This window comes from Physcomitrium patens, chromosome 2 (genome assembly GCF_059467195.1).
Source record: "Physcomitrium patens ecotype Gransden chromosome 2, ASM5946719v1, whole genome shotgun sequence".
Lineage (NCBI taxonomy): Eukaryota > Viridiplantae > Streptophyta > Bryopsida > Funariales > Funariaceae > Physcomitrium > Physcomitrium patens.
In genome coordinates this window covers 15,134,443-15,156,932 of record NC_143411.1, presented here as the reverse complement: position 1 = coordinate 15,156,932, position 22,490 = coordinate 15,134,443, and the positions used below count along the sequence as shown (strand labels likewise).

Below are 22,490 nucleotides of genomic sequence, written 5' to 3'. Positions count from 1 at the left end.
CTATTTGTTATAGTGCAACCTTGCTGGTCCTAACTTACTTGTGTGGAGTATGTTTTCTATGTTTCAATATGTGGAGTATGCTTTCTATGTTTCAATAGGCTAAGACAACTTTTAGAAGACATTGGACTTGTTCAAATAGAAGCAACTCTAATGAAGTGTGATAACCAAGGATGTCTTGTTTTTGCAAAGAATCCAAAGTATCAATCAAGTACCAAGCACATTGACATTCAACATCACTTCATAAGAGAGAAGATTGAAACAAGAGTGATTGACATGATTTATGTACAACGGAAGAGATGCTTGCTAATTTGCTTATAAAAGTACTAGTGAGGGATAGGCATTAAAAGTTAAAAAAGGCACTAAGACTAATAGTCTTTGACCAATAGAAAAGTGGGAGTATTAAAGTAAATAAGTATTACATAAGATAAGTTGCTAAAAGGTCAAAGGCAGCAAAGGTAAAAGTAAGTAAGAATAGTGGCAGCTAGATTTATGATAGCGGCTAGGGTTTAAGAGGTGGCTAGGTAAAATAGCCATTAGGTTAAGTGGCGGCTAGGATTTCATTGGATGGATGTAGAAGAAGTTCAGCCATTGTAGATGTAAACTCCTCCTATAAGTAAAGGAAGTTGGAAGTCAGAAGCATCTTATTCTTCACTTCTCTTGTGGACAACTTTGCTGATTTTTACTTACTTATATCTTGCTTGTTGTGTTTTTTCAATAGGCTTCTAGCAAAGATGCTGATATGAAGGAGAAGAAAGAGTTCAAACATCGTAAAAAGAAAGCTTTTGGGTTGATTGCAACAAATGTGGATGAAGCCAACTTCTCTCATATTATCTCTTGCAAAAGATGTTAAAATAAAAGTAAAAAATATTACCTTGTATAGGATATTATCTTAGGTAAGTTACTAGTGGTCAAAGGTTTGAGTCTTGGTATATGGTAAGGGCATTCAAACGATGTAGGACGAAGTCATGGACCAAGAGTCAAAGTCAAAAGGATAAAATATTCACAAGAAAATATCCGAAGACTAAGTATGAGTCATTAGTGTGTGTCAAAGGATACTCTTGTTGTTCATGAGATGCCTAAGGATCCTAAGAGCATGTGTGTAAGACGTAAGAGTAATTAATATTGGACATAGGATACTCTTGGGACTCATGAGATGCCAAAAGGATCCTAAGGCCATGTGTGTAAAAGTCAAAGAATGGACGTTGTCTTTTAAGGTAGCGACTACCACCTATAAGTAATGGGTGTTGGAAGTGAGATTTATCTTACTCCATACTCTCTTTGTGTACAACCTTGCTTATGCTAAGTAATGTGTCTTCTAAGTACTTGTTTTCTTAATAGATTATGGGCCCACTCATCTTTACTTGTGAGTTTTGAAGTACTTTGAACTCTTTCTTGTTGTAAGGAGTAGATCTTTTGGTTATTGCTATAGTTTGAGTTTGTTATCTTCTAATCCTTCTTATGCATCTAGTTGTTGATGTAATTTTGTTCTTATTTTTTGTTAAGTGCACTCATAATCTTTGTTGATGTTAGATTCCATATAATGATGTTTTAGAACTCTAGTGTTATATTTCTTTGCTGAAATTTATCATTGATGTTCTAACTTTGTGGATTCATGTACTTAACTTCTTAAGAGATTGTTCTATTTTCACAAGAAGTATTTTTTGTGAGGTTAAAAGTATTTTGTGAGAAAAGAAGGATGATTGAAGGGTGGCAAAGCTTATACAAGAGGCTCAGATAGAGTGTAAGACTTGTGAGAAGTCTTATATGTGAAGTTGAGAGTGATACAAGAGTGAAATCACTTGTTTACTTACAAAGAGGGCATTCTGGGTTTCTAAGGCAGTAACACCTTCTTGTTGATTTTGAGAGTTCTATATCTTTTTTTCTTGATTTTCTTTCACACATCCCTTGCTTAGACATGGCCTCAAGTGAGGGTGAGAGCTTGAGAGTAATTGAGAAGTTTAAGGGTAAAAACTTTTACCATTGGAAAAAGAAAATAGAACTTTTGTTGGCTTCATTGGACCTTTGGGACATTGTTGATGAAAGTAAAGACCCTCTAAGACACAATGGTGATATCAAAGTGAAGAAGGAGTACAAACATTGTGAAAGGAAGGTTTTTGGGATGATTGCAACAAACCTTGATAATGCCAACTTTTCACATGTTATAGCTTGCAATGGACCAGCGGAAGCATGGAAGACTCTTTGCAACATCTATGAGAGTAAAAACCTTGCCAACATCCTTTGGACAAGAAGGAAGTTCTTGACGATAAAAATGGAAGAAGGAGATGATCTCATGGCTCATGTTAACAAGGTAAAAGCACTTGCTAATCAACTAGCAGTTGTTGACAAACTAATTGATGATAAGAACATTGTATTGATATTGCTTATGAGCCTTCCCGAATCCTACAACTACCTCATTGTGGCATTAGAGTCCATGACCATGAAAGAGCTCCAATCCATGGTAAGTAGTTTGGATCTTAGTCAATTCATCGACAATGCCATGACACTTACTTGTGAAGGATGTATATAAGGCAAACAACAAAGTGGAGTTTCAACACGTGCAAAAAAATTATTGGAGATTGTGCATTCAGATATTTGTGGCCTAATGAAAACACCATCAATTGGAGGAGCAAGATACTTTGTTATATTTATTGATGATTTCTCAAGAAAGATGTATATTTACATCATTAAAGCTTAGAGTGAATGTTTCTCAAAGTTTTAGGAATTTAAGGCTCTTGTAGAGAAACAATGTGACTGCAAGATCAAAGTGTTGAGAACGGACAATGGAGGTGAATACATGTCAAAGCATTTTGATGACTTCATGAAAATTTAAGGTATTGCAAGACAAAACTCTACTTCTTACACTGCACAACAAAATGGAGTTGCTGAAAGAGCAAATCATACCATTGTGGGGATGGCAAGGAATATGCTTCATACACAAAACCTCGGGCATGAATATTGGGCGGAAGCTGTGGTAAATGCGGTGTACACAAGGAATATGTGCCTTACAAGTGCACTTACATCAATGACTCCACAAAAAGCTTGGAGTGGGAAGAAACCTTGTGTTTCATATATGAGGATTTTTGAATGCATTGCTTATGCAAAGGTACCAAAGCATATAGGCTAATGTGTTTAGAAACCAAGAAGATCATCAAAAGTCGTGATGTAGAATTTTTGGAGCATAAGAGTGCTTTTGAGCACTTAAAAGAGTGTCCAAGTAGAAGTAAAGGTGTGTTTGTGGACACATCTTAATGTTCAGCAAAGAAAGAAGAAGAAGATGATGATGATGACAATGAGGATCGAGGAAATAGAAGTCAATATCAAGAGCCAAAGAAGGTAAATGATAGTGTGCCTTCAATTAGTAGAACCAACAATGAGGACAATGAAGATATTGGAGGTGATGATGAAAATGAAGAATATCAACCTTTGAGTGAGAAAAGACAAGCATTGAGGAAGAAGAAGGATGGAATGCAAGACGAAGGGTCTTCTTCAAATGAAAGGAGATATCCTTTGAGAGAAAGAAAACCACGTGGTGAATGGTGGAAGGACCACATCTTTCTTCAAGTAAGTGAAGAACATGCCAATGTGCACTTCTTGCTGGTCCGTTCAGTTTATATGATGCAATGAAGTCCACGGATGCGTTGAAGTGGGAGAATGCTATGGAAGAAGTATCCAAATCATTCCATGGAATATGGAAATTCACTCAACTTCCACCAAATCGATCTTCAATTGGTTGTAAGTGGGTGTTTAGAACCAAAAGGGTGCAATGGGCAATATTGTGAGATACAAGTCTAGATTGGTTGCCAAAGGCTACTCATAAGTTGTTGGTATAGATTTCATTGACATATTTGCTCACATAGCCAAATTCACCACTATTAGAACCATTGTGGCAATTGAGGCAGCAATGGATTTGGAGATGCATCAAATGGATGTGAAGACGGCTTTCTTGAATGGAAGTTTGAAAGAAGACATCTACTTAAATCAACCTCAAGGATTTATTTAAGAAGACAAACAACACCTTGTTTGTAAGTTGAAAAAATCCTTGTATGGGCTAAAGAAATCACCAAGGACATGGTATTAATGCATTGATACATCCTTTGTAAGTGAAGGATTTGTAAGGAGTGAGGCTGATCATTCCTTATATGTGATGCAATCAAATGAGTTCATATTGATTCACATCCTCTATGTTGATGATTTGATCATCTTAACCAATACATCAAGCACATTGACATTCAACATCACTTTATAAGAGAGAAGATTGAAATGGGAGTTATTGATATGAAGTATTGTGCAACGGAGGACATGCTTGTTGATTTGTTGATAAAGGCATTAGTAAAGGATTGACACCACATGTTGACAAAGGCATTAAGCTTAAAAGGTATTTGAGCAATAGCAAAGTGGGAGTGTTAAAATAAAAGTAGAAAATGTTACCTTATATAGGATATTACGTTATGTAAGTTGCTAGTAGTCAACGGTTTGACTCTTGGTATATGGTAAGGGCATTCAATGGATATAGGACGAAGTCATGGACCAAGAGTCAAAGTCAAAAGGATAAAGTATTAACAAAGAAATATCCGAAGACTAAGTATGAATCATTAGTGTGTATCATAGGATACCCTTGTAGTTCTTGAGATGCCAAAGGATCCTAAGAGCATGTGTGTAAGACGTAAGAGTAATTAGTATTGGACATAGGATACTCTTGGGACTCATGAGATGCCAAAAAGATCCTAGGGCCATGCGAGTAAAAGTCAAAGAATGGACGTTGACTTTTAGGGCAGCAACTACCTCCTATAAGTAAAGGGGGTTGGAAATCAGAGATATCTTATTCCATACTCTCTTTGTGAGCAACCTTGCTGATGCTAAGTGTTGTGTCTTCTTAGTACTTGTTTTCTAAATAAAGGACCAGCAAAAAGATGGAAGACTCTTTGCAACATCTATGAGAGCAAGAACTTATCTAACATCATTTATACAATGAGGAAGTTCTTCACTTGCAAGATGGAAGAAGGTGAAGGCCTCATGGTTCATGTCAATAAGGTAAAGGCTCTTGCAAACCAACTACAAACTATTGACAAGCCTTTAGAAGAAAGTGATATTGTCATGACCTTGCTTATGAGCCTTCTCGAATCCTACAACTACCTTATTATGGCATTGGAGTCCATCAAGGTAAAAGAACTTACAATAGACTATGTGACAGTAAGACTTGCCTATGAAGTAACCAAAAAGAAAGAAAAGGAGTCCTAAAGTTATTGAAACATAGAAAGCATACTCCACTCAAGTAAGTTAGAACCAACAAGGTTGCACTATAACAAATAGAGTGTGGTATGAGATTATTCTTCCCATGCCAACCCTTTCCTTATATAGTAGTACCAAGGTACCAAGTGCTACAATCCATATGGGATATTTCCTAGTACCAGCCCTCCCCTTGTACTCTAATGTACTATAGACCAGCACCCTATTGAAACATAGAAAGCAAACTCCACACAAGCAAGTTAGGACCAGCAAGGTTGCACTTCACAAATAGAATGTGGTATGAGATGATTCTTCCCATGCCAACCCTTTTCTTATATACTAGTACCAAGGTACCATGTGTTACAACCCATATGGGATATCTCTTAGGACCAGCCCTCTCCTTGTATTCTAAGGCACTATAGACCAGCAACTAACCTTGTAGGATATCCCTCATTACTCATATACTCTATTGACCATTAGCAACAACTAAATGAGTTCTTTCCTTCAACACTCCCACTTTGCTACTGGTCAATTAGCTATCAATCCTAATGCCTTACTCAATATGTTGTGTCTCTCTTTCACCAAGGCTTTTGTTAGCAAATCAGCCAACATGTCTTTGGTTTCACAATACATCATATCAATAACTTCCATCTCTATCTTCTCTCTTATAAAGTGGTGTTGAATATCAATGTGCTTGGTTCTTGCATGATGCTTTGGATTCTTTGCAAAAGCCAAACATCCTTGATTGTCACATCTCAATGGAGTGGCTTCCAATTGCACAAGTCCAATATCTTCCAACAACAACCTCAACCAAATTGCCTCCATTGCTCTATGACTTGCTGCCATATACTCCGCATCCATTGTAGACCTTGCAATGGTTGGTTGTCTCTTACAATTCCAAGATATGGCTCCCATTCCAACAAAGAATACATAGCCCGTTGTTGATCTTCTATCATTTGTATCTCCAGCCCAATCCGCATCACAATATCCATGTAATGCAATATTATTTCCTCCAAGACATAGTTTATGGTTCAAAGAGCCTTTCAAGTACCTCATGATTCTTTTGATGGTTGCCCAATGCATAGGACCTGGTTTTGCCATGTGTTGACTTACAACACTTACTGCAAATGCAAGATCCATCCTTGTACCCACCATTGCATACATGAGTGAGCCTACTGCTGCCTTGTATGGTATGCCTTGCATTTGATGCTCAACTTCAGCATATTCCTCATCCGTGAGCTTCATCAACTTCAAGTTAGCTTCCAAAGGAGTTCCAATGGGCTTGCAATCTTGCATGTTGAATCGTTTCAATACTTCTTCAATGTATTTGTTTTGACTCAATGTGATGGTCTTTGATACTCTATTCCTTATAAATTCCACACCCAAACAATAATGAAGCTCTCCCAAATCACTCATTTCAAACTCTCTCTCCAATTTCTTCTTCAACCAATCTAATTTTACCATGGTGTTGCTTAAGATGATTAAATCATCTACATAGAGGATCACAACCAGCAAGAAGTCCTTGGCTTGCAACACATACAAAGAATGGTCAGCTTCACTTCTTATAAAACCTTCCTTCACAAAGAATGAGTCAATGCGTTGATACCATGCTCTTGGTGATTGCTTGAGTCCATACAATGACTTCTTCAACTTGCATACAAGGTTGGGTTTGTCTTGATCAATAAATCCTTGAGGTTGCTCCATGTAGATGTCTTCTTCCAATTCTCCATTCAAGAAGGCTGTCTTGACGTCCATTTGATGCATCTCCAAGTCTATTGATGCTCCAATTGCTACTATAGTTCTAATGGTAGTGAATTTGGCCACTGGAGCAAATGTCTCATTAAAATCCACTCCAGCAACTTGTGAGTAGCCTTTGGCAACCAATCTTGCTTTGTACCTCACAACATTGCCTAAAGCATCTCTCTTGGTTCTAAACACCCACTTACATCCAATTGCTGAACGATTTGGTGGAAGTGGAGTCAACTCCCATGTCTTGTTGTCCATAAGAGATTTGTACTCTTCTTGCATAGCAATCTCCCACTTTATTGCATCACCACACCTCATTGCATCACACAAAGTCAATGGATCATCAAGAAGAGCAACATTGGCCTGATCTTCACTTACTTGTGGAAAGATGTGGTTCTTCCACCATTCACCTTGTGGTCTTCTTTCACGTGTTGGATATCTTCTTTCATGCAAAGAAGATGAGCCTTCGTGCACCTCTTGCTGCCTTCTATGGCTCATACACTTCCTTCTCTCATTCATTGGTTGATATTCTTCATCTTCATTCTCTTCATTGTGCTTGTTGTATCTTGCTGGAATTGAAGTCTTTATAGAGTTGGGCTCTTCTTCAATGATATCTTCATTTCCATCTTCACTTTGAGAATGCTCTTCTTCATCTTTTTCTTTATTTGCTGAAATTGAAGATGTGTCCACAAACACACCACTACTCCCACTTGGACACATCTCCCACTTTTCACTTGCATTCTTATACTCCAAGAACTCTACATCACGACTTTTGATGATCTTTTTGGTGTCTAAACACATGAGCCTATATGCCTTGGTGCCTTCACAATATCGAAGGAATGCACATCTTGTGCCCTTTGCATCAAGTTTGCCTCTCATACTATCTGGAACTTTAGCATATGCAATGCATCCAAAAATCCTCATATGAGATAAACAAGGTTTCTTACCAGTCCAAGCTTCTTCGGGAGTCATTCCTTCAAGTGCACTTGTGGGACACCTATTTCTTGTATATACGGCATTTACCACAGCTTCCGCCCAATACTCATATCCAAGCTTTTGAGCATGAATCATACTCCTTGCCATCTCCACAATGGTGCGATTTACTCTTTCAGCAACTCCATTTTGTTGTGGGGTATAGGGAGTGGAGGTTTGTCTTGCAATGCCTTCATGCTTCAATAACTCATCAAAGTCTTTGGACAAATACTCACCTCCATTGTCCGATCGCAGCACCTTAATCTTGTGCTCACATTGCTTCTCCACAAGTGCTTTCCACTCCTTAAACTTAACAAAACACTCACTTTTGGCCTTGATGATATAAATCCATACCTTCCTTGAAAAGTCATCAATAAATGTGACAAAATATCTTGCTCCACTCATAGATGGTGTTTTCATGGGTCCACAAACATCCGAATGCACAAGCTCCAGCAATTGATTTGCTCTTGTTGCAATTCCACTAGGAAATGGTGTCCTATGTTGTTTGCCTTGAATGCAACCTTCACAAGATAGATTCATAGTAGAATGGCCAAGGTCTAAGCCACTTACCATGGATTGAAGCTCCTTCATGCTTTTGGCATTCAAATGTCCAAGTCTTTGATGCCAAATGCCCACCTTATCTTCATTTGATGGAAATTCAGCAAAAGTAGCAACCTCTAGTCCATTGATGCGCTTGCAATTGATAATATAGAGATTGCCATCTCTAATCCCTTTTGCTACTTCTTTGCCTTCCATGGTTCTCACAAAACATCCATTCATATTGAATTGCACTTTGCACCCATGACTTACAAGGTTACTCACCGAAAGGAGGTTCTTCTTCATCTTTGGTACATGCAACACATCCTTGAGTGTGATCCTCTTGCTTATGCCCTTGACCACTACTTCCACTACAATGGTGCCCATTCCAATGGCTTGTACCATACCATTATCACCTAACCAAACCTTAGTTGCTGGAATTGGTTGATAAGTGTTAAATGAACACTTGTATGGAGTCATGTGTTTGGTACATCCAGAATCCACGATCCATTTGCTCATATCAAGCATGGAAGAAGTTTGTTTTGCCATGAATGCAAAGTCATCACCTCCATGGTCATGAAAAGCATTATTGGCATTCTCTCTTTCTCCTCTCTTTGCCTTGAAACAATTCCTAGCAAAATGCCCTGGTTTTCCACAAATATAACAAGTTTTGGGAAGATTACGTTGAATGGAAGTACTTGCCTTACTTCGTCTCGTGAATAGTGCTGATTGCTCTCCAATAGACTCCTTTTGCTTTCTTTTGGTCACTTCATGGGCTAGTCTTGCCGTGACATAGTCCAAAGTAAGATCTTTTCTTGAAATTGACTCCAATGCCACAATGAGGGAGGAATAGGAGTCCGGAAGGCTTGAGAGCAATGTCATCACAACATCTTCTTCAGGTAAAGGCTTGTCAATAACAGCAAGTTGGTTTGCAAGTGCTTTTACCTTATTTACATGAGCCATGAGATCTTCACCTTCTTCCATCTTCACGGTGAAGAATTTTTGCCTTGACCATAGTACATTGGAGAGATTTCTACTCTCATAGACGTTGCAAAGAGTCTTCCATGCCTCTGCTGCCCCTTTGCAAGAAATGACATGAGCAAAGTTGCTCTCATCTAAATTGGTGGCAATTATGCCAAAAGCCTTCTTTTCTCGTCTTTTGAACTCCTTATGCTCCTTGATGCTTGCCTCTACCCCAGGTGCCTCTTCCTCCTCACATACAATCACCCAAAGATCCAATGACGCCAAAAGTAGCTCCATTTTGGCCTTCCAGTGGTGAAAGTTGTCACCTTTGAACTTTTCAACCATTCTCAAGCTATCACACTCAAAAGATGCCATCTCAAGCTACACGTAGGTCGAAAAAACTCTTGATTTGGAGTTGTAATGGAGAAGATATCACTACTCAAAGATCGCTGAACCACAAACCCAGAATTCGCTGTTTTGCAACTTTTTGTAAATTATGAGTCCAAATCACGTCTAAATGGTGGGGAATGAATTGTAAAGTAATTCTATGGCTCTCATAAGTCTCCCTCACGTCACTCCACTCAAAAAGACTCACTATCTCATAAAACTTTCAAACACTAGTGTTACTTCAGCAAAGACACTATCAAGGTCTTGCACAACACTCATATACTCACAAATCCAGGAGCAATGACTTCAACAACACACTAGCAACACTCTACCATAAGATCCCAACCACCAAAGTAAGCAACAAAGAAAATAATGCAAGAACAACTTACTTGGTAAGAGAGTGTGGGCCCATAACCTATTGAAACATAGAAACAAACTCCACACAAGCAAGTTAGGACCAGCAAGGTTGCACTTCACAAATAGAATGTGGTATGAGATGATTCTTCCGAGGCCAACCCTTTTCTTATATACTAGTACCAAGGTACCATGTGTTACAACCCATATGGGATATCTCTTAGGACCAGCCCTCTCCTTGTATTCTAAGGCACTATAGACCAGCAACTAACCTTGTAGGATATCCCTCATTACTCATATACTCTATTGACCATTAGCAACAACTAAATGAGTTCTTTCCTTCAACACACCCTACCTTATGGGATATCCTTAACAACACTTGTACTCTATTGACCATTAGCAACTACTTAAAGAGTTCTTTTCTCAACACTCCCACTTTGCTATTGGTCAATTAGCTATCAATCCTAATGCCTTACTCAACTTGTTGTGTCCTTCTCTAACTAAGGCTTTTGTCAACAAATCAGCCAACATGTCTTTGGTTTCACAATACATCATATCAATAACCTCCATCTCTATCTTCTCTCTTATGAAATGATGCTGAATATCAATGTACTTAGTTCTTGCATGATGCTTTGGATTCTTTGCAAAAGCAAGACATCCTTGATTGTTACACCTCAATGGAGTAGCCTCCAATTGCACAAGTCCAATATCTTCCAATAACAACCTCAACCAAAATGCCTCCATTGCTTTATGACTTGCTACCAAATACTCCGCCCCTATTGTAGGCCTTGCAATGTTTGGTTGTCTATTGCTATTCGAAGATATGGCTCCCACTCAAACAAAGAATACATAGTCCATTGTTGACCTTCAATCGTTTGCATCTCTCTTGGTTCTAAGTACCCACTTACATCCAATTGTTGTGGAAAGATGTTGTTCTTTCACCATTCACCGTGTGGTCTTCTCTCACGTGTTGGATATCTTCTTTCATGCAAAGAAGATGAGCCTTCTTGCACCTCTTGCTGCCTTGTATGACTCATGGAGTGCTTTCTCTTACTCATTTGTTGGTATTCTTCATCTTCATTCTCTTCATTGTCCTTGTTGTATCTTGCTGGAATTGAAGTCTTCATAGTATTGGGCTCTTCTATCATGGCAACTTCCTCTCCTTCTTCACTTTGAGAATGCACTTCTTCATCTTCTTGTTTGTTTGTTGGAATTGAAGATGTGTCCACAAACACACCACTACTCCCACTTGGACACATCTCCCACTTTTCACTACCACTCATAGATGGTGTCCTCATGGATCCACAAACATCCGAATGCACAAGCTCCAGCAATTGGTTTGCTCTTGTTGCAACTCCTCTAGAAAATGGTGTCCTATGTTGTTTGCCTTGAATGCATCCCTCACAAGCAAGATTCATGGTAGAATGGCCAATGTCTATGCCATTTACCTTGGATTGAAGCCCCTTCATGCTTTTGGCATTCAAATGCCCAAGTCTTTGATGCCAAATGCCCATCTTCTCTTCATTTGATGGAAATTCAGCAAAGGCAGCAACCTCCACTCCATTGATCCTCTTGCAATTGATAATATAGAGATTGCCATTTCTAGTTGCTTTTGCTACTTCTTTGCCTTCCATGGTTCTCACAAGACATCCATTCATGTTAAATTGCACTTTGTATCCATGAGTTACAAGTTTACTCACCGAAAGGAGGTTCTTCTTCATCTTTGGCACATGCAACACATCCTTGAGAGTGATTCTCTTGCTTATGCCCTTCACCTCCACCTTTACTACAATGGTGCCTATTCCAATGGCTTGTACCATACAATTATCACCTAACCAAACCTTGGTTGCTTGAATTGGTTGATAAGTGTTAAATGAACACTTGTATGGAGTCATGTGTTTGGTACATCTGGAATCCACAATCCATTTGCTCATATCAAACATGGAAGGAGTTTGTTTTGCCATGAATGCAAAGTCTTCACCTCCATGGTCATGAAAAGTATTGTTGGCATTCTCTCTTTCTCCTCTCTTTGCCTTGAAATAATTTTTAGCATAATGGCCTGATTTTCCACAAATGTAACAAGTTTTAGGAGGATAACGTTGAAAAGGGGCACTTGCCTTATTTGGTCTTGTAAATAGTGCTGATTGCTCCCCAATAGACTCCTTTTGCTTTCTTTTGGTCACTTCATGGGCTAGTCTTGCCGTGACATAGTCCAAAGTGAGGTCTTTCCTTGAAATGGACTCCAATGCTACAATGAGGGAGGAATAGGAGTCCGGAAGGCTTGAGAGCAATGTCATCACAACATCTTCTTCAAGTAAAGGCTTGTCAACAACAGCAAGTTGGTTTGCAAGTACTTTTACCTTATTTACATGAGCCATTAGATCTTCACCTTTTTCCATCTTCACAGTGAAGAACTTTTGCCTTGACCATAGCACATTGGAAAGATTCCTACTCTCATAGACATTGCAAAGAGTCTTCCATGCATCTGCTGCTCCTTTGCAAGAAATGACATGAGCAAAGTTGGTTTCATCTAAGTTGGTGGCAATTATGCCAAAAGCCTTCTTTTCTCGTCTTTTGAAGTCCTTTTGCTCCTTCATGCTTGCCTCTAATCCAGGTGCCTCTTCCTCCTCACATACTATCTCCCAAAGATCCAATGACGCCAAAAGTAGCTCCATTTTGGCCTTCCAGTGGTGAAAGTTGTCACCTCTAAACTTTTCTACCATTCTTAAGCTATCACTCTCAAAAGATGCCATCTCAAGCTACAAGTAGGTCCAAAAATCTCTTGATTTGGAGTTGTAATGCAAAAGATATGACTACTCAAAGATTGCTGAACTACAAACTCAGAATTCGCTGTTTTGCAACTTTTTGCATACTTTGAGTCCAAATCACGTCTAAATGGTGGGAAATGCTATGTCATGTAATTCTATGGCTTTCAAACATCTCCCTCACATCACCTCACTCAAAATGACTCAATTTCTCATAAAACTCTCAAATACTAGTGTTACTTCAGCAAAGACACTATCAAGGTCTTGCACTAACCTCATACATTCACAAATCCAGGAGTAATGACTTCAACAAAACACTAGTAATACTATACCATAAGATCTCAACCACCAAACAAGCAACAAAGAAAATAAAATGCAAGAACAACTTACTTGGTAAGAGAATGTGGGCCCATAACCTATTGAAACATAAAAAGCATACTCCACACAAGTAAGTTAGGACCAGCAAGGTTGCACTATAAGAAATAGAGTGTGGTATGAGATTATTCTTCCCATGCCAACCCTTTCCTTATATAGTAGTACCAAGGTACCAAGTGCTACAATCCATATGGGATATCTCCTAGGACTAGCCTCCCCTTGTACTCTAATGTACTATAGACCAGCACCCTACCTTATGGGATATCCTTAACAACACTTGTAATCTATTGACCATTAGCATTTACTTAAAGAGTTCTTTTCTCAACAAAAGTGAAGTTTCAGTATTGTATTCATGTCAAGGCAAGGGCAACTATCCAAATCAACGAGATAATGTCAAATCTTGCTTTATTTGTGGCAAAATAGGCCATTTTGCTCGAAATTACTACAAAGGCAAAAAGATGAAGAAGGAGAATGTAAATAGTATGCAAGACGAGTTTGGAGGACAAGATTATGTATTCACGGCAACAAATGGGACCTCTATGACTGCCATGTCAAGATGGATTGTGGATTCAGGTTGTTTCAAGCATATGACACCTTATAGGTATTCATTTGATACTTATGAAGCTATTCTAGCATCAAACGTGGTGTTGGCAGATAGTGGTATATGTGAAGCCATTGAAATTGGCTCTATTATGGTGGAGGTGGTTGTGAATGGACAAATCAATCGGATTAGACTCAAAAACGTCCTTCATGTACCTAAGATGAAGCAAAACCTTCTTTCGGTGAGTAAATCATAATGGAAGGTTTGAAAGTTTAATTTGACATGAATGGATGTTTTGTAAGATCATTGAGTGGAGACAAGATTTTCAAAGGCTTGAAAGATGGAAATTTGTACTACTTCATTTGTAAGAAGATGAATGGATTGGAGGTAGCTGCATTTGCTGAGTTTACATCAAATGAAGACAAGTTGAATATATGGCATCATCACCTTGGCCATTTGAATGCCATGGCCATTTAATATAAGTGGCTTAGATCTTGGAATTATAAGCCAAAATGCAAAACAACTTGCATGTGAAGGATGCATACAAGGCAAACAACAAAGGACCTTATTTTCAAGGAGTATAGCAACATGTGCTACCAAGTTGCTGGAGATTGTCCATTCAGATGTATGTGGACCTATGAAAAATATAAGTATTGGAGGATCAAGGTATTTCCTCACTTTCATTGATGATTATTTAAGAATGATTTGGATCTATATTCTTAAAGCCAAGAGTGAATGCTTTTGGAGGTTTAAGGAGTTTAAAGCACTTGTTAAAAAACAAAGTGAATACAAGATCAAGGTTCTACGTACGGACAATGGAGGTGAGTACATGTCTAAGAAATTTGATGTTTATTTGAAGAATGAAGGAATTGCTAGACAAACCACAACTATGTACACTCCACAATAAAATGGTGTTGCTGAAAGGGCAAATCAAACCATTGTAGAGATGGCAAGGAGTATGTTAAATGCTCAAAACCTTAGCTATGAATTTTGGGCGGAAGCTGTGGTGAATACAATATATACAAGAAATAGATATCCAACAAGTACTCTTGCATCAATGATACCACAAGAAGCATGGAGTGGTAGACAACCTTGCATTTTCCATATAAGGACCTTTGTTTGTATTGCATATGCAAAAATACCTAATTATATGAGGTCCAAACTTGATTCAAAAGGTATAAAGTATGTGTTTCTTGGTTATTGTGAAGGTACTAAGGCATATAGGCTAATGTGCTTGGAAACCAAGAAGATCATCAAAAGTCGTGATGTTGTGTTCTTAAAGCACAAGAGTGCTTGTCAGCACTTGGAGATGTGTCCAAGTGGGAATAATGGTGTGTTTGTAGACACATCTTTGAATTCAGCAAAGAAACAAGAAGATGAAGACAATGAAGATGATGAAGATGAAAAGCCAAAGAAGGTTGAAAAGACGAAGGCTCTTATAATTAATAGGACCAGCAATGAAAGAAATGAAGATGTTGAAGATTGGGATGATGATAATGATGAAGACTTCCAACCATTGAGTGAGAAACGACAAGGTTTAAGAGTTGGAAAAGAACAATGTGAATGTTCTTCAATCAATGAAAGGAGATATCCTTTGAGAGAAAGAAGGCAACGTGGCAAATAGTGGAAGGATCACATCTTCCTTCAAGTAAGTGAAGAAAATAAAAATGTTGCTCTTCTTGCTCATCCATTGTCTTTGTGTGATGCTATGAAGTATGAAGATGCAATCAAGTAGGAGAAAGCTATGGAAGAAGAATATTAATCTCTTATAGACAATGGTACATGGAAATTGGCACCTCTTCCACCAAATCGATCTAATGTTGGTTGTAAATGGGTATTTAGGACTAAAAGAGATACAATAGGTGTGGTGGTGAGGCACAAGGCAAGATTAGTTGCGGAAGGATATTCACAAGTTGCTGGAATTGATTTTAATGAGACTTATGCACCCATTGTCAAATTCACCACCATAAGGACCATTGTAGCAATTGGAGCAGCAATGGATTTGGAAATACACCAAATGGATGTGAATACGGCTTTTTGAATGAGAAATTGCAAGAAGACATCTATATGGACTAACCTCAAGGATTTGTACAACAAGGCAAAGAACATCTTGTTTGCAAATTGAAGAAATCCTTGTATGGGTTGAAACAATCACCAAGGGCATGGTACCAATAAATTGACAACTTAAATGAAGGATTTATAAAGAATGAAGCTCATCATTCATTGTATGTGATATAATCTTGAGAGTTCTTACTGATTGTAATCCTCTATGTTGATGATTTGATCATCTTGGCTAACAATATGGAAAAGATGGATTAGATGAAGGCCAAATTAGAGAAGGAATATGAGATGAGTGATTTGGGAGAATTGCACTATTGCTTGAGAGTGGAATTTGTAAGAGATCGTGGTAACAAGACCATTACAATGTGCCAAACAAAGTACATTGAAGAAGTATTGAAATGATTCAATATGGAGGAGTGCAAGTCCATTAGAACACCCTTGGTGGCAAATTTGAAGTTGATGAAGCTCACGAATGAGGAGTTTACACAAGTTGAAGGTGAGATGCAAAGTATTCCATACAAAACAGCAGTAGGCTCACTCGTGTATGCAATGGTGGCTACAAGAAGGGATCTTGCATATGTATTGAGTGTTGTAAGCCAACACATATCTAAGGCTGGACCAATGCATTAGAAAATAGTAAAGAGAATTTTGAGGTACTTAAAACGGACAAAAGACTTCAAATTATGCCTTGGTGGTAAGAACATTGACTTACAAGGTTATTGTGATGCGGATTGGGCTGGAGATGTAAATGATAGAAGATCCACAATGGGATATGTATTCTTCATTAAAGTGGGAGCCATTTCATGGAATTGCAAGAGGGAATCTACTATTATAATATCAACAATGGAAGCAGAGTACATGGCAATAAATCATTGTGCAATGGAGGCCTGTTGGATAAGGCAACTCTTAGAAGACATTGGTCTAGTGCAACTAGAAGCAACTCCCATTATGTGTGACAATCAAGGATGTCTTGTATTTGCAAAGAATCCAAAGCATCATTCAAGGACTTAGCACATTGATGTTCAACATCATTTCATACAAGAGAAGATTGAAGATCGAATAATAGGTATGAAGTATTGTGCTACAAATGACATGCTTGTTGATGTGCTTACAAAGGCATTAGTAAAGGGTAGACATCATGACTTAATTCAGAAATTACGATTAAAAGCCTTTTGAATATTAACAAAATGGGAGTGTTGAAGAACAGCAAGTACTTGCTAAGTTACAACCACATAAAATTTAAGCATAGTATGTTGCTAATAGTAAAAAGGTAGTAAAGAGGTAAAGTAAGTTATTATAGTGGTACCGAGGCTTTACTAAGAAGAGGTAGAAATAGATGTAATATCAAATGGATGGAAGTTGCATCGTTGGTAAGCAAATCACCACCTGTAAGTAAAGAGTGTTGGAAGTAAGAATTATCTTCCTCCACACTTCTATTAGAGTACAATACTTGCTGATGCTAAGTGTTTGTAGCCTTTAGACTTCTTTTTTCTTCAATATCTCCCTCTTCTAAAGGCTTATCAACAATTGTTAATTGATTTGCAAGAGCCTTTATGTTATTGACATAATCCATGAGATCTTCACCTTCTTCCATCTTACAAGTGAAGAACTTCCTCCTTGTGAAGATGGTATTGGACAAGTTCTTACTCTCATATATGTTGCAAAGAGTCTTCTATGCTATTGCTGAACTTTTGTAAGAGATGATGTGAGAAAAATAGGCTTCATCCAAATTGGTGGCAATTATGCCAAAAGCCTTCTTTTCATGTCTTTTGAAGTTTTTCTTCTCCTTAGCATATACATGTATCTCAATACATAGATTTTTTCAACATATGATGACCACTCCTCATGGAACTCGTTCCTAGAAGGGAGGATAATGTCATGGACATACTCATGTAAGATAGTAATTATATATATAAATAAGTACATGAAGTAAAAATAAATAAAAATAAGTTAATTCTATAGTATTTGATATGGAAGCTTCCTAGAAGCTTTATAGATACTACTTTGATTTTATAGGTATCTTTAATTAACTTTTTGGATTAGAAATGTGGTCAAAAAATTGGCCATGTGCCCCACATATTGTTAGCTTGAAGACCAAGCTAACAATGTGGCCTACACATAGAAAAACTTGCCTTGTAACTCAAGGCATGTGTCCTATAAAGTCAACACATATTGGTGGTCCTATAAAATGTCACCATGTAGCCTCTAGTTAGATAGTATATATAGAGACAAGAGTGAAGCCTTCTTCACTCTTGTCAACTCTTTTCTTATTTCTAATCTAATTTCAAGAATTGTCATGTTTTCTAGTCTTTGGCAAAAGCCATTCTAGTTCAATATATTATCACCTTTGAGTGATTTCTAAGTATTTTCGAGTGACACAAGAGTGTATTGAGATTATCTTTCTTTGGAGTTTATGTCTTTGATAGCAATCTCCAATAGTATAATATTAATATATTGATAAATTCTTTGTGATATTTAATATTAATGTATTGATAAATTCTATGTTGATGATTTGATCATCTTAACCATTATCTTGAAGATGATAGATTAATTGAAGAAAAAGTTAAAAATTAAGTATAAGATGAGTGATTTGAAAGAGCTTTACTATTATTTAAGAATAGATTTTGTAAGAGATTGTGCTGAAAAAACCATTACAATGAGCCAAAGTAAGTATATTCAAGAAGTATTCAAATGATTCTACATAGATGAGTATAAATCTATTTAAAGCTAATTTAAAGTTGATAAAGCTCACAAATTAAGAATTTACTCAAGTTGAAGGTCAAATACAAGGTGTTGTATATAAGACAACAATAAGCTCACTTATATATGCAATAGTTGGTACAAGAGTGACTCTTGCATATGAAATGAAAGTTGTGAGTCAACATATATCAAAGGCTAAATCAATCCATTGGACAACCATCAAAAAAAATATGAAGTACTTTAAAAGTACTTTGTAGTTTAGATTGTTCTTTGGAGGTGATAATATTATTTTGCATGATTATTATGATATATATTGGGCTAAAAATGAAAATAATAGAAGATCAATAATAAGATTTTTTTTATTTTTGGATTAAGAGCTATTTCATAGAATTAGAAGAAACAACTAATAATTATAAAGTCAACAATGGAGGTAGATTATATAGCAGTAAGCCATGGTGTAATGAAAATAATATGGCGAAGACAATTTTTCGAGGACATTGGAATAGTACAAATAGAAACAATTGTAATAGAGTATAACAATCAAGAATATCTTGCTTTTGCAAAAAATCCAAAATATCATTCAAGAATAAAGCATATTGATAATTAACATTACTTATAAGAAAGAAGATTAAAATGAGAGGAATTAATATGAAATATTAAGTAATAGAAGACATACTTATAAATTTGTTAACAAAGATATTAATAAAGAATAGACATCATATGTTAACGAAGGCATTAGGATTAAAAGCCTTTGACCAATAGCAAAGTGGAAGTGATAAAATAAATAAATAAATAAAAGTAAAAATATAATAAATTATTTTATAGAAGATATTACTTTTGATAAGTTATTAATAGTCTAAAAGTTGATTCTAGATATATAGAAAAGACATCCTATGGATATAAAATAAGGTTTAATGCCAAAAATCAAAGTTAAGAAGATAAAGTATTAATTAGAAAATATTCAATATTAAGTAAGAGTAATTTTTATTGATATAAGATACCTTTATGGTTAAAGAGATGCCAAAGGATCTTAGGACCATATGTATAAAAGTCAAAAAATAGAAGTTATATTTTATGACAGCAACTACTTATAAATAATAGGTGTTGGAAATGAGAATCATCTTATTCTATAATCTCTTTATATCCTATCCTTTTGATACTATGTATTATAACTTTAAAGTTTTTTTTTTTTTTTTTTTTTTTTTTTTCAAATAAGGAAGATATATATCAAAAAAAAATTAAGAAAATAAAAGTTTGAGCTTTTAAAATCAATAAGAAGGTATTATTACCTTAGAAACCTAAAATGCCTTCTATGTAGGTAAATATGAGTCAATTTAGATATTTAATATAAAAAAGATTCTTATTATACTTTAAATCATAAATTTTATAAAATAATAGTAGAATTTTTAGAAAAAAATATAAAATAGAATACTGATAGCAAATATATACCTTAGGATAGGATTTATGAAGATAATCTTTCAAGATAAATAGGTTTTTTTATCCTATAGTTAGCTAATACTAGATGATGGTCAAACGAAAATAGCCTAATTGTTGTAGATTCTTAATTAACATAGGAAGCTAAAAAAGAAGGATTGATTCAACTCAATTAAAAAAAAAACTTATTTTATTAGTAGTTCTTAATATATATATATATATATATATATATATACATACATATTAAATTAAAAGATAAAAATCAAAAGATTAGAAAAAAAAAAGAAAAAATAATGAAGAGAAGAAGGGAAAAAGAGAAGAAGAAAAGGAAAGAAGGAAAAAGAAGAAGAGGAGAAAAGAGGAAAGCAAAGAAAAATATAGCAAAAAGAAAACAGGGTAAAGAAAAAATATAATCTTTTCGGCGGGATGAATGTCGGCCGGATTTTAGGATAGAGTCAGATGGGATTAGGGGTAGTTCTGGACCTCGATCGCCTTCTTTCCTCTTGTTTTTTTTTTTTTTTTTTTTTTTTGTTTCTATTTGCTTTTCGGTGAAGGTAGTTGCGGCTGGTCAAAAAGATCGACGGCATTGTTCAAGAGGTTTTTTTACCGATTTTAATTTGCGTGTATGATTCCATTGAGATTGCATCGCCTATGGAGGCGATTGCGATATCCTCGCAGTTGGTGCTTGGTGGTAGATTGTAGTGCTGCAGCATTGTGTAGTGCGACGGTACCTGCTGCACCAATTTGTTTTCTTCTTGAGTGGTCCTTGGTGGGGTGGAGTCGCAGTATATGATGGGGTGTCATATTGAGAAGGCGAAAAATACACATTGAAGTGGTTATCAAGAAGGTCTGTAAGGTGGATCCTGTCGGTCAATGAGTTAGTGAAGCTCTTATGGCGATTATCCTAAAGCGATTGATGTTGCCACCTAGAGCAGTCATCATCCATTTTGTGACATACGGTTTGTTCCTCTTATGGTAGGCGACAATTGTGCTCAGTATTTCTTTGTAACAAGTGTTGATTTCCATGTCACTAGATGCATTGCCAACTCTAAGAATGCCATAGTGTGTTTATTTTTTGTTCATTGTGATTGGTTGCAAAAATTTCCAGTATTATTGAACACTAATTGATTAATCCTTATGTTGTCAATCTGAGTTGGCCACCTTTATTCACCAAAACACCATATTGGTGGCCATTGGGGTGGTGGCAGTATCATTGTATTTGAGATAATTCTATATATATCCTCGTCTATTGGGGGCAGGTGTCTCAACGTTGTGTAAATGGTCGCACTAATCCAACCTTGATCAAGGTACCAAATAATCACATTGTTGAGATTCTTGCATTGTGATCTTTCTCTGTGTGTGGATAATTGCAGTTTGGTGCCGGTTGTGTTCTAGTTCTATTGGAGGTTGTGGTAGCACCGTCGATTGTTATTCTTCCGTTTTCTTCCTCAATTGCTCAAAGGAGGTTAAAATTATGGTGGTCGGAATTGTTGTCCTTGTTATTTCTTTCTCTTCGTGACTTTGTAGAAGGCCACAGATTTGGAGTTGTGTGTTGGTTGTTATTATCCTATAGTGCTGTGGTAGAATTGTGACTTTAGAGCTACTGGTGATATTGATTGTGCTTCGAGGCAGCCAACTACGTGGAGTTGCAAGAAACTTTAGAACTATCAAGGACATGTTAGAGCCGTCAATGAAAAAGGATACGGTTGCTATAGATTGACACCGACTGTGTTGGAGTTATAACCTTAGAGAGAATGCAAGGCACGGAATCTCATGGTAAACGTTGGACAATCTCAGTCACAGCTTGTCTATGTAACTAGGCGGACAAGCAAGGGTGGCGGAGCATGGTAGATTGAGGTGGAGTCAACTCACAGCACATCTACCTGCGCGGCACTCCTTCCAGCTTGGTAATGACCCCAGGGTAGTGATGTCACGAGTAGATTAGATTTAGATGAATTAAATTAGGATTTAACCAAATTAGGATTTAAATAATTTAGGATTAAAATTAGGGTTTGGACAATAGGATGTTGGATGAATTAATTTTTGGATGAATTTTGGTAGATGAAGGATTATTCATAGATGAATTTTTATTCATGGATGATTTTTTATTAATGAATGAATTTTAATTAAAAATAAAAATAAATAAATAAAAATAAATAAAAATAAATAAAATTAAAATCAAAAAACAACATAAATTAAGAGTTAAGAAAGGAAATTTTTTTTTACATGCAATTTGTGAATGATTTACTATATGTGATTTAATGGTAGAAGTTGATTGACTACTTGAGTGAATTAAGAAGTTTTAATAGTGAATTAATTTAGATTAAATAAGAGCTAAAAACTCTAAAATTTTCATAATTAATTCATTTGTTGTAAATTAGAATAAACTTTCAATTAATAGAGGTTTAATTTAATTTACAATAAATTAG

At 36.4% G+C, this 22,490-nt stretch overlaps 1 long non-coding RNA gene across 1 annotated transcript; it reads left to right on the top strand.

The window, feature by feature from the left end:
• The first annotated feature begins 20,573 nt into the window (after positions 1–20,573).
• Positions 20,574–22,139, top strand: LOC149989758 (uncharacterized). Its single transcript, XR_016501881.1, has 2 exons — positions 20,574–21,036; positions 21,270–22,139. It is a non-coding gene; the product is annotated as an uncharacterized LOC149989758 (long non-coding RNA).
• The last annotated feature ends 351 nt before the right edge of the window (positions 22,140–22,490 follow it).